The sequence below is a fragment of the Protopterus annectens genome, chromosome 2.part0 (genome assembly GCF_019279795.1).
Source record: "Protopterus annectens isolate FY-2018-M chromosome 2.part0, PAN1.0, whole genome shotgun sequence".
NCBI classification, from domain to species: Eukaryota; Metazoa; Chordata; order Ceratodontiformes; family Protopteridae; genus Protopterus; species Protopterus annectens.
Window position 1 is genome coordinate 505,452,905 of NC_056728.1, and position 12,561 is coordinate 505,465,465.

The 12,561-nt window shown below is 36.3% G+C and overlaps 1 protein-coding gene across 4 annotated transcripts in view; it reads right to left on the reverse strand.

Annotated features, from left to right (window-relative positions):
• The window catches only part of RNF170 (ring finger protein 170), a 747,148-nt gene that overhangs the window by 463,532 nt on the left and 271,055 nt on the right, over window positions 1-12,561 (reverse strand). The window contains exon 1 of one of the 4 annotated variants that reach the window (XM_044060908.1): window positions 12,077-12,205. The exons of the other annotated variants lie outside the window; for them this stretch is intronic. The gene's annotated coding sequence lies outside the window, so the exon portion shown is untranslated. Of the gene's footprint in view, window positions 1-12,076; window positions 12,206-12,561 lie in introns of those variants that run through there. 4 annotated transcript variants of the gene reach the window in all.

Here is a 12,561-nt window from a genome sequence, read left to right on the forward strand (position 1 = left end):
TTTCATTTCTGCTTATGCCATTAGAAAATATGCAACTGCTAGAAGCTTTGATAAAGAAAACAATAGATGCTTGAAAGTATAAACCATAGTCAGCATTAATTATACCAAAGCTAGAAATGTACCTTGAATCTAGACAAAATGTAACACATGTATTAGAACTGTACAATTGAAGAACTGAAAAGTTAAGGTGGGCTAAAATAAGCCCAAGGCCAGGTTGTTTTTCTCAAAATGTTTTTGCAAGACAGCAAATAATCTGACCATGTCAGCAATAAGTCTGGTAACATTTTCTGTGAAACATACAGAAAGCTGTGTCCAACTACGTCAGCAATAGAATAGTAACATTTTCTGTATGACATGAAGAGAACTGTATAAGAATAATATACTGATCACCAAAGAGCCAGACAAATCCTGTACCTACATGCTTTGTCTCCTTGCTGCAAGTAATAAAGGGTGCCTTGCTTGAACCTAACGTGCATTGGTCTTTGAAGTTTTTTCCTTTTACAACATGTCTTTTCACAAAGTGAACTTAGTGTGTTGAATAAAGGATTAGGATATGTACCATCATTTTATGTGTCACATTATGATGTAATAAATGATGTCAAGAATTTTTGTAGGAGTTTAAATCTCAAGTATTATTTTGCCCATAGAGATACAAGTTCTAAAACAATGGAAGAAGGGGATTTTTACTTTAAAAAATCAGGTTTTTTATCACCATATCATAGTACTGTTAAAACTTTTGAACAGTTAGTTTTACAAGATTTGCATGTGAATCAATCTCAAATTTTTCGGTCACATAATGATAATTTTTCTTCCTCTGACAGAATGGCTCTCAAATCTTTGGTACAAAATCAAGATATAGTAATAGTAGGAGCCAACAAAGGAGGCACAGTTGTCATATGGGACAAACAAGCTTATACATTAGTGGCAAAAGGCAGCTGAATGATCTATCAGGTGATCCAATGCCACTATTCAAGAGAGAGATAGATACCTTTTTAATTAAGGCTAAAGATCAGGGTATCATAAGTATGTCTTTGCTGGCACAACTGCAGGTTGATTCACCTAAGCCCCAATATTTTTATCTGGTTCCCAAGATACAGAAGTCACTTCAAAATCCACCAAGGTGTCCCACAGTGGCAGGTAGGGGATCAGTGCTTGAACCCCTATCTGAATATTTAGAATATAAACTTAAAGTGCTTTTACCTTTGGTTACGGCTAGGATTCGAAACAATTCCTACAACTCATGGATAATGTACAAGTTTCTTCAACATCGTATGTAGGGACACTGGATGTTCAGTCTCTCTATACTAGTATACCACATGAAGGAGGTTTGAGGGCCGTTCAATATTGGATGGAACAATCAGGAAGATATTCAGTATCAGAAATGTCATTTTTGTTGTCTTTGCTAAAACTGGTTCTGGAACACAATGTTTTTCAGTTTCAGAACCAGTGGTATTTACAGCTAAGAGGTACGGCTATGGGGGCTAATTTTGCCCCCATTTATGCCGACCCTTTTATGGATTACTTTGAGGTTCAGTACATTTATACAGGGGAACATCCTTTCAAACCACGGTTGGAGATGTGGCGTAAGTAGATGATTGTTGGGTGGTGTGGGGGGGGGGGGTCAGATAGAATGGCAACAATTTGTGACATATCTTAATGCCAGTAGGTATGATATCACATTTACAGGTGGCATTGATTCCACAAAAATAGAATTCTTGGATGTAATGGTTAATAAAACACTAGATGGAACAATAGTAACTAACTTATACAGAAAACCATTTTCCAAGAATGCATTTTTACATGCCAGCAGCTGTCATCCCCACCACACCATCCAAAATATACCTGGATCACAGTTCCAGAGGGTTAGGAGAATTTGTTCTACAGAATTGACATTTGAGCAACAAGCTATGGATTTGCAGAATAGATTTATTCATAGGGGCTACAACAAAAATATCATTCATAAAGCTTATCAGCAATTTAAGATCAGTGACAGGACTCAACTATTAGTAGAAAAACAGACACATGAGATGAGATGAGGTGAGATTTATTACGACATATGGTTCTAATACCTTTCATATAAAAAGAACTATTTCTAAGTTCTGGCATGTTATACAATCGGATCCTTTTTTCACGCAGTTCACAGGAGAGGTATGTAGCTTTGGCTACAGGAAAGGTAAATCTTTAGGGCAGTATTTTTCTACTTTTAAAAAAGGTCCAACTACATTTTTTCCAAACAGCACAGTGAGTAATACATACTGTGGCTTTTGTAAATATTGTAATCTGATGTCAAAAACTAAATCTTTTACATCGGTAAATACCAGGAGGGTTTATGACATTATACATCTGATTAAATGTACCAGCACTTGGGTGGTGTATATGGCCATATGCCAATGCGGGGCATTTTATGTAGGTCAAACTTCATGTGCCTTGAAACAACGCATAGTCCTCCATATAAGTGACATCAAGTACCAACGTGCCCGCAGTGCTTTATATAAACATAAGCTAGTTCATACCACAGCTCACTTTGTGTTTGTTGGAATAGACATGGTTCAAATACAGGGTGTTAATGATTTGGTTAAACATAAAACATTAACACAAAAAGAACGACGTTGGATAGTCAGCTTAGGAGCTCTTTTTAAGCCAGGTATAAATGACCAATGGTAATCCATAAGTCAAACTGATGCTTAATATATATGGGTCCCCTAATTTAGTTTCAAACAACTTACATTAATATCAGGTATTTTGAATCTTGAGGTAGGCTAGCAAGATAGGTCCTAATGTTCAATGTTTAACATGGGGAATGTATACTTATTGATATTTAAAGTTGGGTGTTTGTATCTTTAAAGGTGTGGTTCAACTTATTTTTGAAATGGTGTATAAATGTTGGGTCCACTGATAATATTGTCACACACTGATGATGCCTCAGGGCGAAACCGGTCTGTGTTTCTGCAGACTGTGCCGCAATAAACTTGCTTTAACTAGCTGTCTTGGTATTTTTTACTTTGAGTGCTGGAGTTTCAGTTGGTGTTTTGTATTTTTACTCCGTGCACTATTACATACGTTCTCGAGCACCATATCGAGGTTTGGACTTTTGTTTATAATATATATATATATATATATATATATATATATATATATATATATATATATATATTACACATATCTCAAGGCAATTTAGATTGGTCACTTGTTCACCTATCTACATGTCTGAGGGATGTAGGAGGAAAGCAGGCACCTCCCCCCCAAAAAAAAAAAACAGCCACAGGTAGAACATGTAGACTCAGCACAAAAAACACTCTGGATAGAAATCAAACAAAGGCAGCAAACCTAACATATCCAAAATTACGTCACCTGAAACATAATCATCTTACTTTACTTTTCTTTTCAGCTTACCCAGAAACTCTAATTCAATTAAATTTTTTTTCTCTACAAACTAACTCTTACAATGCAAAACCCCAGTTCTTATCCTTCTCATCAAAGACTCCTCTTTGAAAATGTAAAATATCGCTACATTCCTACTCCCTAGCCCCACTTAACCAGAGTAACAAAGTTCCCAGCTCCAAATAGCTTAAACTGCCACACACAAGCTTTTAATCAGCATTATAAGTCACTTCCAGTCACACTGAATATAATTATATTGACATTACAATCAAACTGCTTCAAAATTACCAAAATCCACACAAAGGCATCAAAAACAAGATCACTTTTCTTGAAACCTGGGTGCCAACACATCACCTATGCATTACTGAAGTAAATGAAACCATAAATAAATAGATAATCTGTATCTGATCAGCAATATAATGCATGTCATATTTACAAAACCACAAAGGTAGAGAAAAAGCAATGAATCCAAGAGCCAGCAGGTAGAAAAACAAATCCAAATGAGACAACCACTTTATTCGAGTTTGAGCACTTTCCTCTCCACTAAGGAGATTTCATCAAAACAATGTGCACACAACACCCAGCCTTTTATATACCCTCCCCAATTAATCAATCAGAACTTTAATGAGAATCAATTAAAAGCAAAAAAAAAAAAAAAAACACATAACATTTAATGTTATTTTTAACAAGGAATTTTAAGTCTGTACATGAAACTTGGTTATGGTATTTAATTGTAACAGTGTTGAAGGGGTTTTTATTACCAATGTTTTTTTTTTTTTTGCTTTTAATTGATTCTCATTAAAGTTCTGATTGATTAATTAGGGAGGGCATATAAAAGGCTGGGTGTTGTGTGCACATTGTTCTGATGAAGTCTCTTTAGTGGAGAGGAAAGCGCTGAAATTCGAATAAAGTGGTTGTCTCATTTGTATTTCATATTTACAAACCAGGTGAACAATTTATAAAAGGGATCTTTCTCCTGATTTAAATGCAATCTGGAATGCTCTCTTGTTGTTTCATCCACTGAAAAAGATAAAGACCCCAAATGATTTAAAAGTGACTGTTTACCGAGTACATAAAAAGATACTGGAACACAGACATGATGCAATACCTTTTACTGGACCAACATAAGTTTTGCAATTACTCTAGTTTTTGGGCTAGCAGGAGCCCTTCGTCATGAGTTAAGTTACTGATGTTAGATAAAGTGCTTACAGTTCCCTTGCTGGGCACAACTGGATAATTAAGTATTGTACCTAACATGTGTATCTTAATAACTCCTGACGAAGGTCTCCTCCTAGCCTGGAAGCCTGAGTACTTGCAAAACCTATGCAGGTCCAATTAAATGTATGACATCATGTCTGTGACCCGGTGTCTTTGGGTTTACTGTTACTGGAACAACATGGCACTTCTTAATTGTTTCTGTATAACAAGTGAGGAACCTAAAATTAAAACTCTCATAAGCTACATTCATCCATCCTCAGCTGGTGCCATTATAACTCAAACCAACTATTTATGCTGCATGTCTTTTGTGCATAAAGCAGGGTGTCAGTTGTAATTATGATTATATGATTGTAAGCATTACAATCACAACATTTTTATCATGTTTGCACTTATTCTGCAATGCAGCATCCACAGAGTTAGTATATGCAGAGATGGTGGTGGTGGTGTGTGTGTGTGTGTGTGTGTGTGTGTGTGTGTGTGTGTGTGTGTGTGTGTGTGTGTGTGTGTGTGTGGAGGGGGGACTTTGTTCAAGGAGGTGCAGCCCCCTGAAAAAATCCATTTTTACAATTTTGATGTTCACTGTTCTGGTACTTAAAATAATGTAGAACATCCTATAAAAGCAAATGTATTATTTTGGGAAAGTTCATTAATGCCCATGTTAGCCCTCCAAAAAAAAAAAATAAGCATCTGCTTTTTTAAACATGCACATATTTTTGTGATGATATCAGCCATTCAACCTAATCCCAAATTTGGTAAAAATGCCTGTCTACCTGCAGTGATGGTAGATTAGGTGGATATTAAATATCTCACGGTGCTTACATTCAAGCTTTGTGGCACAGAAGGATAAAGCATTGAATGTTATCTAAACACCCCAGGATCAATTAGTGATCTGGACAATGGAGAAGAGAAGTGGGGAGGGTGGGCGTGAATAGCCAGTGCTGTTCTGTGCATCCTGGAATGGTGGGAACGCAGCTCAATCCACTGCATTGTTGAATCCCAGCAGAGGCTTACAGATACAGTAGGCAGGAATAAGGATTTTGGAATGCACATCCTACCAAACAATGTAGCTGGGATCTGTGCATAAGTATGGGAATTCAAACATGTGAGGATATCACCATTGTAGGTGCAACGTGAGGCTGCTGTACAACTCAAAACCTCTCAGAGCATGAAATCTGGACAAAGCCATAAAAAATTGGGACATGGGCCAAAAAATAGGGACAATTTTTAAATATTGCTCTTACAAACTTAGAAAGTTGATAGAATAACAGGTTTTGCATTAGCTTGAATTTTCTGAAGGGTATGAAATCTGAAACTCAAATGTCTGTCATTTTCTAACTTCAATCTTTAATGATATGCCACCAATTTGCCAGAAAAATCATAATTTTATGAAAAATATGAGGAAAAATATGAATATTCTTCGAAAATCTGTACAATCGATATGTATGCTGCTGCAAGGAATTGGAAGGTTAGAGCTAAGCAGAAAACATTAATGACTATTTGAATGACATTTTCTTATAACCCATTCCTGCCTTAAAAAAAAAAAAAAAAAAAATGCAAATAGGATGGTCAATTTTCTACAGTACTAGTGGTTGGCAGGCAGTGTGAATTAAACAAAAAGCTTCATGGTATACAGAAGTAGTAGAATTTTCCTAGTGTCCTGACCAAACTTCGCCTAGCCTATGGAATTATACAATTTGCATTCGCCCTTGAAAGCAAGCCATAGGTTTAGAGGGACCAACCTGTCCAAAAATAGTAATAAATGAAACAAATATTTTTATTGATTAGTAAGCATCAAACTCAGCATGTATTCTAAAACAACTGCATCTTCTCGCCTCCTGAACAACTACTCTCCAGGGATTACAACCTTTTCAGCAAAAAACTAACATCGCTTGACATACCCACTTCATTTCTCACTTTAATTATTAAGCACCGTTAATATTCACTTCTACTAGAACTTAGAAAAATTAACTGGAAACATATCAGCTAAAAAGACAACTATGATATTGTACTGCATTATATGCTTAATACGTTCTTACTATACAAATCACTTTTTTTTACCAACGCAACTATTTATGCCAATGGCTGTCGCCAAGCTTAGGGAGCCTATAACAAGGAAGATAACAAAATATCCTGCAGAAGTATTAAAAATATTTTAGAAATTCTATAAAAGTCTGTATAAAGCAATGAAATATGGAAATCAAGAAAAGGCACAAATGGAAGAATTAAATAGTCCAAGGTTAGAGGTAGATAAAGCTCAATTACTAACACTTAGGATAGGAGGAGAACAGATAAAAATGGTGATGTATAACCAATCTGCAGGCAAGTCCCCAGGAATAGATGGTGTTCTTGTAGAAGTTTGGGAGGGAAAAAACTGATAAAGATCTGGAAGGTTTTGTTTAACAGTATTTTAAGAGGTGGAGAAGTATCAACATGCTGGAAGGAAGCAGTGATAACTGTAATACCTGAAGAGAGTAAAGATTCATCAGATCCAGCTTCATACAGGCCCATTTCAATACTAAACCAAGACTATAAAGTTCTTATGTCTATAATGGCTAAAAGAGTGGCAAAAGTGATGCCAAAATTGATAGATATGGATCAATGTGGTTTTGTGAAGGGGAAGCAAACATTCAACAACATTAACAGAACACTGATGATCCAGAGGGAAGCAGAATGTTAGAAAACACAACTGTTGTTGGTGTGTCTTGATACAGAGAAAACATCTGACAGAGTAAGTTGGGACTTCATGAGCAGGGCAGTAGAAGCATTTGTATTCCCTGATAAAATTATAAGGTTGATTAAAAACATATATGACAGATCGGAGGCAAAAATTAAAGTGGGTGGGATCCTCCCTGATAATTTCTGCTTGAGCAGAGGAAACAGGCTGCGGTGTCCTCTTTCCCCTTTGTTATTTGTATTATATTTAGAACCGCTGGCAAAGAAAATAAAGGACTTAGAAATTCAAGGGTATAATTGGCATGGTAGTCAAGAAAAGCTGGCTCTATTTGCAGATGATATTATTTTATACTTGATAAACCCAGAAAAGGACATTACAGCATTGTGGAACATTTTGAGACAATTTCAAATATTTTCGGGATACAAAATTAATGAAGCTAAAACAAAGGCAATAGCCGTAAGTTATGTACCCACACACACAAATTAGTATAGCAATATCCATACTTATGGGGATATGACAAAATGAAGTATTTAGGAGTATGGATTAAAATGATTCTGGTGTGGCAGCTAAGGATATGTGGAAAGAGACTAAACAAAAGATAATACAAAAACTGAGAAATTGTAAGCTCTTTTATATTGGTATGGATAGTTAGATACAAGCAGTTATAATGTTTTTAGTCTCTTTAATCTTATACACATGTCAGGCATATTTTTATCAACCAGAGGAAAAGTTGTGGATAGCAATTAATAAAGAGCTGAAGGATTTTATCTGGGAGGGGAAGACGGCAAGCACCAGTAGAAACTTACAATTTAAAGTGGAAAGTGATGATGATGAAATACAGGGAAGCTTAAGAAACAAGGAGAGACTGGGATTTTGGATGCAGACATTTAAGGTGAATAACCACAATCATACAGAATATTATATTCATAAAGTAGCAGAAAGTATTCTAAGAACTAAGCCAATAAATGAATGGAGAAAGGAGATTTTGCTGATAGGAATGACTACAATTAGGGATACACACAATAGGAAAGAGGGGGCTGGAATTTATTGAAGAAAACTGGCAAAGGAACCAATGCATTGGGGGCAAATAACTAGAGAGGAAAAAGGTAACAGAATGGGAAGATGCCAAGACTTTATCTGGACTGCAGGCTAGAGATTGCCTTCCCTATCAAGGATTGATATCGGAGTACAGTCAAAGAGAATAAAAATAAGGGGCCCTAAATGAAAGACCAGCACTGGTAGAGTTTTTAGTAGAATCTAGAACAGAAGCTGCTACTAAAACATGAATAATTAGTACAGCATATAAAATATTGTATGATAATTGTAAGAATAAATCAGAGGAGATTAGAAGGGAGACTGGAGAAGCAATTCACATACAATCTATAAGATTTAGGATTCTTGATTGGAAATATTTACATAGATATTTTTATACTTCATGTAGGCTCCAGAGAATGTTTCCTGAGGTAGTCAGCAACTGTTGGAGGTGTGATAGGGAAGAAACAGGTCAATGGGAACATATTTCCTGTAAGTGTAATGAGTTGGCAGACTTTTGCAGACAACTCTATCAGAGATACTGCATAAACAAATTGGTGTAACCAGGAAAATTATTTTTCTAAGCTATGATACAGAATGGGAATTGACACAGTAAAGCCTTGCTGAGTCTAATTATGATGGCTGCCAAAAAAGCAATTACTAGAAAATGGAAATCAAAGTCCAAACCAAGTTTACTAGTAGTAGTGAATATACTAACAGAAGTAAAAAAATGGAACTGGGATCTTTAGAAAATGGTGGGAGCAAATTACATAGGATAAATCGGAATTGCGCGAACAATACATATAGGGGAGAAATGAGGTGTAAAAGAAGGCAGGATTTGAATGAGTTACATAATGTCTGACTGATAATGACTGGATAGATTTTTAGTGATGTATAATATTTGCAGGTAAAATTATATCAGTGTGGTTTGTGATGTGAAATTCTTGCAAATGAGATTTTGTCAACATGGTTTATCTTCATTTATATAAATCTATGACTGCCTATGTCACAAGTGATAATTTAATAAATAGGCTTCTTGTTTAAAAAAACACATACAACTATTTATGCCAGAAAGAACAAAGCTCCTTGGATAACTCCAAAGTTCCATAAATTCTTTAAACAAAGAGACAACACCTGAGCAATATACAAAAATTCTGGCCCCACTACAATAGTAGGAAATCTATGCATTTACTTTCTTTTGTTGACCAGGTTAGTTCCACTAGGCATAGCCTACTTTCACAAGATACTTAATATAGACTATGAAAAGAATGTGAACAGTTCAATTATAATGTCAAAACTACTTTTATAACATTAACGCATTATTGGCTCCATACTGAAATGCTGGCACTGGAAATGCCAAATGCAGATACTCTGAAAAGAAAACACTGCACCACATATAAGAAATGAAACAAAAAATCAGCTACAAAATAAAGCAAGGAATTTATTGTCTCTAGAGCCTCGGCAAAAAAAGCCCTCCCTGGAGTACAAAGACCATCTTGAAAAAACAGACTAAAAGTCCAGAAGAAGAGCAAATCTCAGGCATTGTTCTTCTCCTTTAAACTTTTTTTTGCAGGTGACCCACCCCACACCTCCCAAACTTAAATATATTAACTGCAAATTCACAATACCTTGGAGAAAAAGGAATATTCTGGGAAACAGCCATCTTGGTCTTGGTATGTCTAAGCCCACTTTTTCAGCCATTCAGTCTCCATGTTTCGGGACTCACTGTAGTACACATTATTTCAAGAGTTCGTATTTCTGGAAAGAGTTTAGGTTCCTCAAAGGAAGATTAAAAATCAAGCTCAGCCTTTGTTAAGGCAAACAAGAAGACAGACAGGACTATAGCCCGCCCGACCTGGATTTAACTAGTGGCTTGGATGTCTGAGATGCTGCCAGTGAAGAAAGGCATTCCTATCCTGGCCGGGACAGTCTCACATTCGATCACTAGTAGAGGATCAGGATGCTGAGGAAGGCATTGCCCAATAGGAGGGGGAAGTAACAGGACACAGGTTGAGCTGCTGTGGAGGTGGGGCAATATGCCAGCACATCACCATTGCACACCATCTCTTCTAACATTACAGATATGCGCAGAAGGAAGACGGGAAAGTAGAGCATAAAGAAGTAAAACCCCCATGTCAGCATTGTGACATGGCCCTGGGACACCTCAAATTCCTTGTTGGCCCCAACCCTAAATGGAGTTAGTCCAGGGGAGGCAAGAAGGTTTTAGGAGACCTGATGAATGAGTTGAGCCACTTCCACTGATGATCAACTTTGTGGGAGAAAAAAGTAATTAAAAAAATCAACTTAATCCTCCACAACAGCAACATCTCAGAAGATATTCTAACTGCTGTCTGAACCTTTGCTAACTTAATACTAAGCCTGTTTCAACCTTCCACAAATATTTCTCTGGCTAAGGAATTCCTAAAATCATCTTATCGTTTTTTTGTTTTTTTTGGGGGGGGGGGGCCATCTTTTTCCTCTTGGCTAATATCGGTAAATACTACCATAAAACTCTTTAAAAAAAACTGCAGCTAAGAAAATTCAGGTAAAGAACTCTTTCTTCCAAAGTCCTTGTCAGCTCATAATGCCTTCCTGTTTTATCTGCTTACTCTAGTTGCATATATATTAAAAACTTTTTCTATCCCATAGATAGATAGTTATACTATCTTTGAAAAAAAAGTTACTGCACTAACACAATGAGACCCAACACCACAGTCAATCTGTCTTTGTCCCCTCTTATTTTTTTACCCTCCTATCTAATGACCATCAGCCCACTCATGGTCATTTGTTGCACACTACTGGGTCAAGGATCAATTGGGAGAAGGCCATCATTTAGAAAGCCATCAGAGGTGTTTCAATGTTTTGCTGTTTTTACAGTTCTAGCCCCAAATACACTCAACTGAGTATTGAGGAGTACATGCAAAGGACTGACTGCAAAAAAAAAAAACAATCCTTCACTTCTGTAAAGGGTATCAATAAAATCAGTCCTGCCCCTCCACCAGGAGCATGACTGGCAGGTCCCCAGTCTGTAAAATGGACACCTTACCAAATCTGTATACTCACAAGTAAATGCAACCTTACCCACCTGCTGGAAGATGGTGAAGTAGAACACCTTTTTCACTTCTCCCTTTTCCTGCCTGGCTTCTCTATTGCCAGGTCTATTAATTGAACCCACTCACCTAGGTCAGTCAGGGTTTAATCTCTCCCTCTCTTTGCACCACTGAGTCAGGCTAATTAGACAGTCTGTCCTGTGTTTCTTCTACTCTTCCTTAGAAAAATACATGAGTGAGATGTCTTTACTCAAACAGTGGTCTACCCATATATTTACAGTCAAAATAATGACTTTCAGTACTTCCCCTATAAATTAGAGAGTTATACAAAATGGACTGTTTTGTCAGTTTTTTTATATATATATCAAACATAATGTTCTTCAGCCAATGAAAAAAAAAATCAGAATCAGTACTTTTTGCAAAGAGGCAACACCTCCTTCAGTCCCACCCAATCTCCTTACTAATACTAACTCTAAATTCGCACAACAGTTGGAGTAAAAAGCAGTACTAATAAAAAAAAAAAAAAAAAAGGACATGGTGGTCTTACACAACAGTGATTCACGGTGCCTAAACATATACAGAATTTCAAAATTACAAGCCAACAGTTTGACAAAACAACCTCTACAAAAGAATATATGACGAATAACATCTTAACTAAGTGCAAGAAAATTACTTTCAACACTACTACTGAAAAAGGCACTGTTACCATCACTGCTATTACCTTAACAAATGCTATTTATAACATGAAGGATGGACAATTTACTGTAGTATTCATACACATCGGTAAGGCCAAGTAAAGCTTTTGAGAGTGTATTTCATATTCTTCTCCTAAGACAGCTTGAAATGTATGGATCAGCTCAGCACTTCTGTATGATTATTCTCAAAGTATCTGCGGAAAAGAACAGGTAGAGTTCATGTAAAGGAAAAAAATCCCAATATTAATTTCTGAAAAAGTACCAAAGGTTACAGTTATTGATGCCCTGTTACTTTCTGTTTTATTTTTTATTATGATTAATACTATATAACCTGAAGGCGAACTGCAAAATCTTGAGTATGCTCAAAACCTCACTGTCCAAGTCAGATCAGCCAACTGCATCTGTTTTGAAATAAAAATACAGAAATATATTGGTGATCTTGATTTGTGCTTCCACAACATAAAGTCTTTTTGTGTGTTCCCCAGCAAAAAGGTTTTCCAGCAATTTCTTT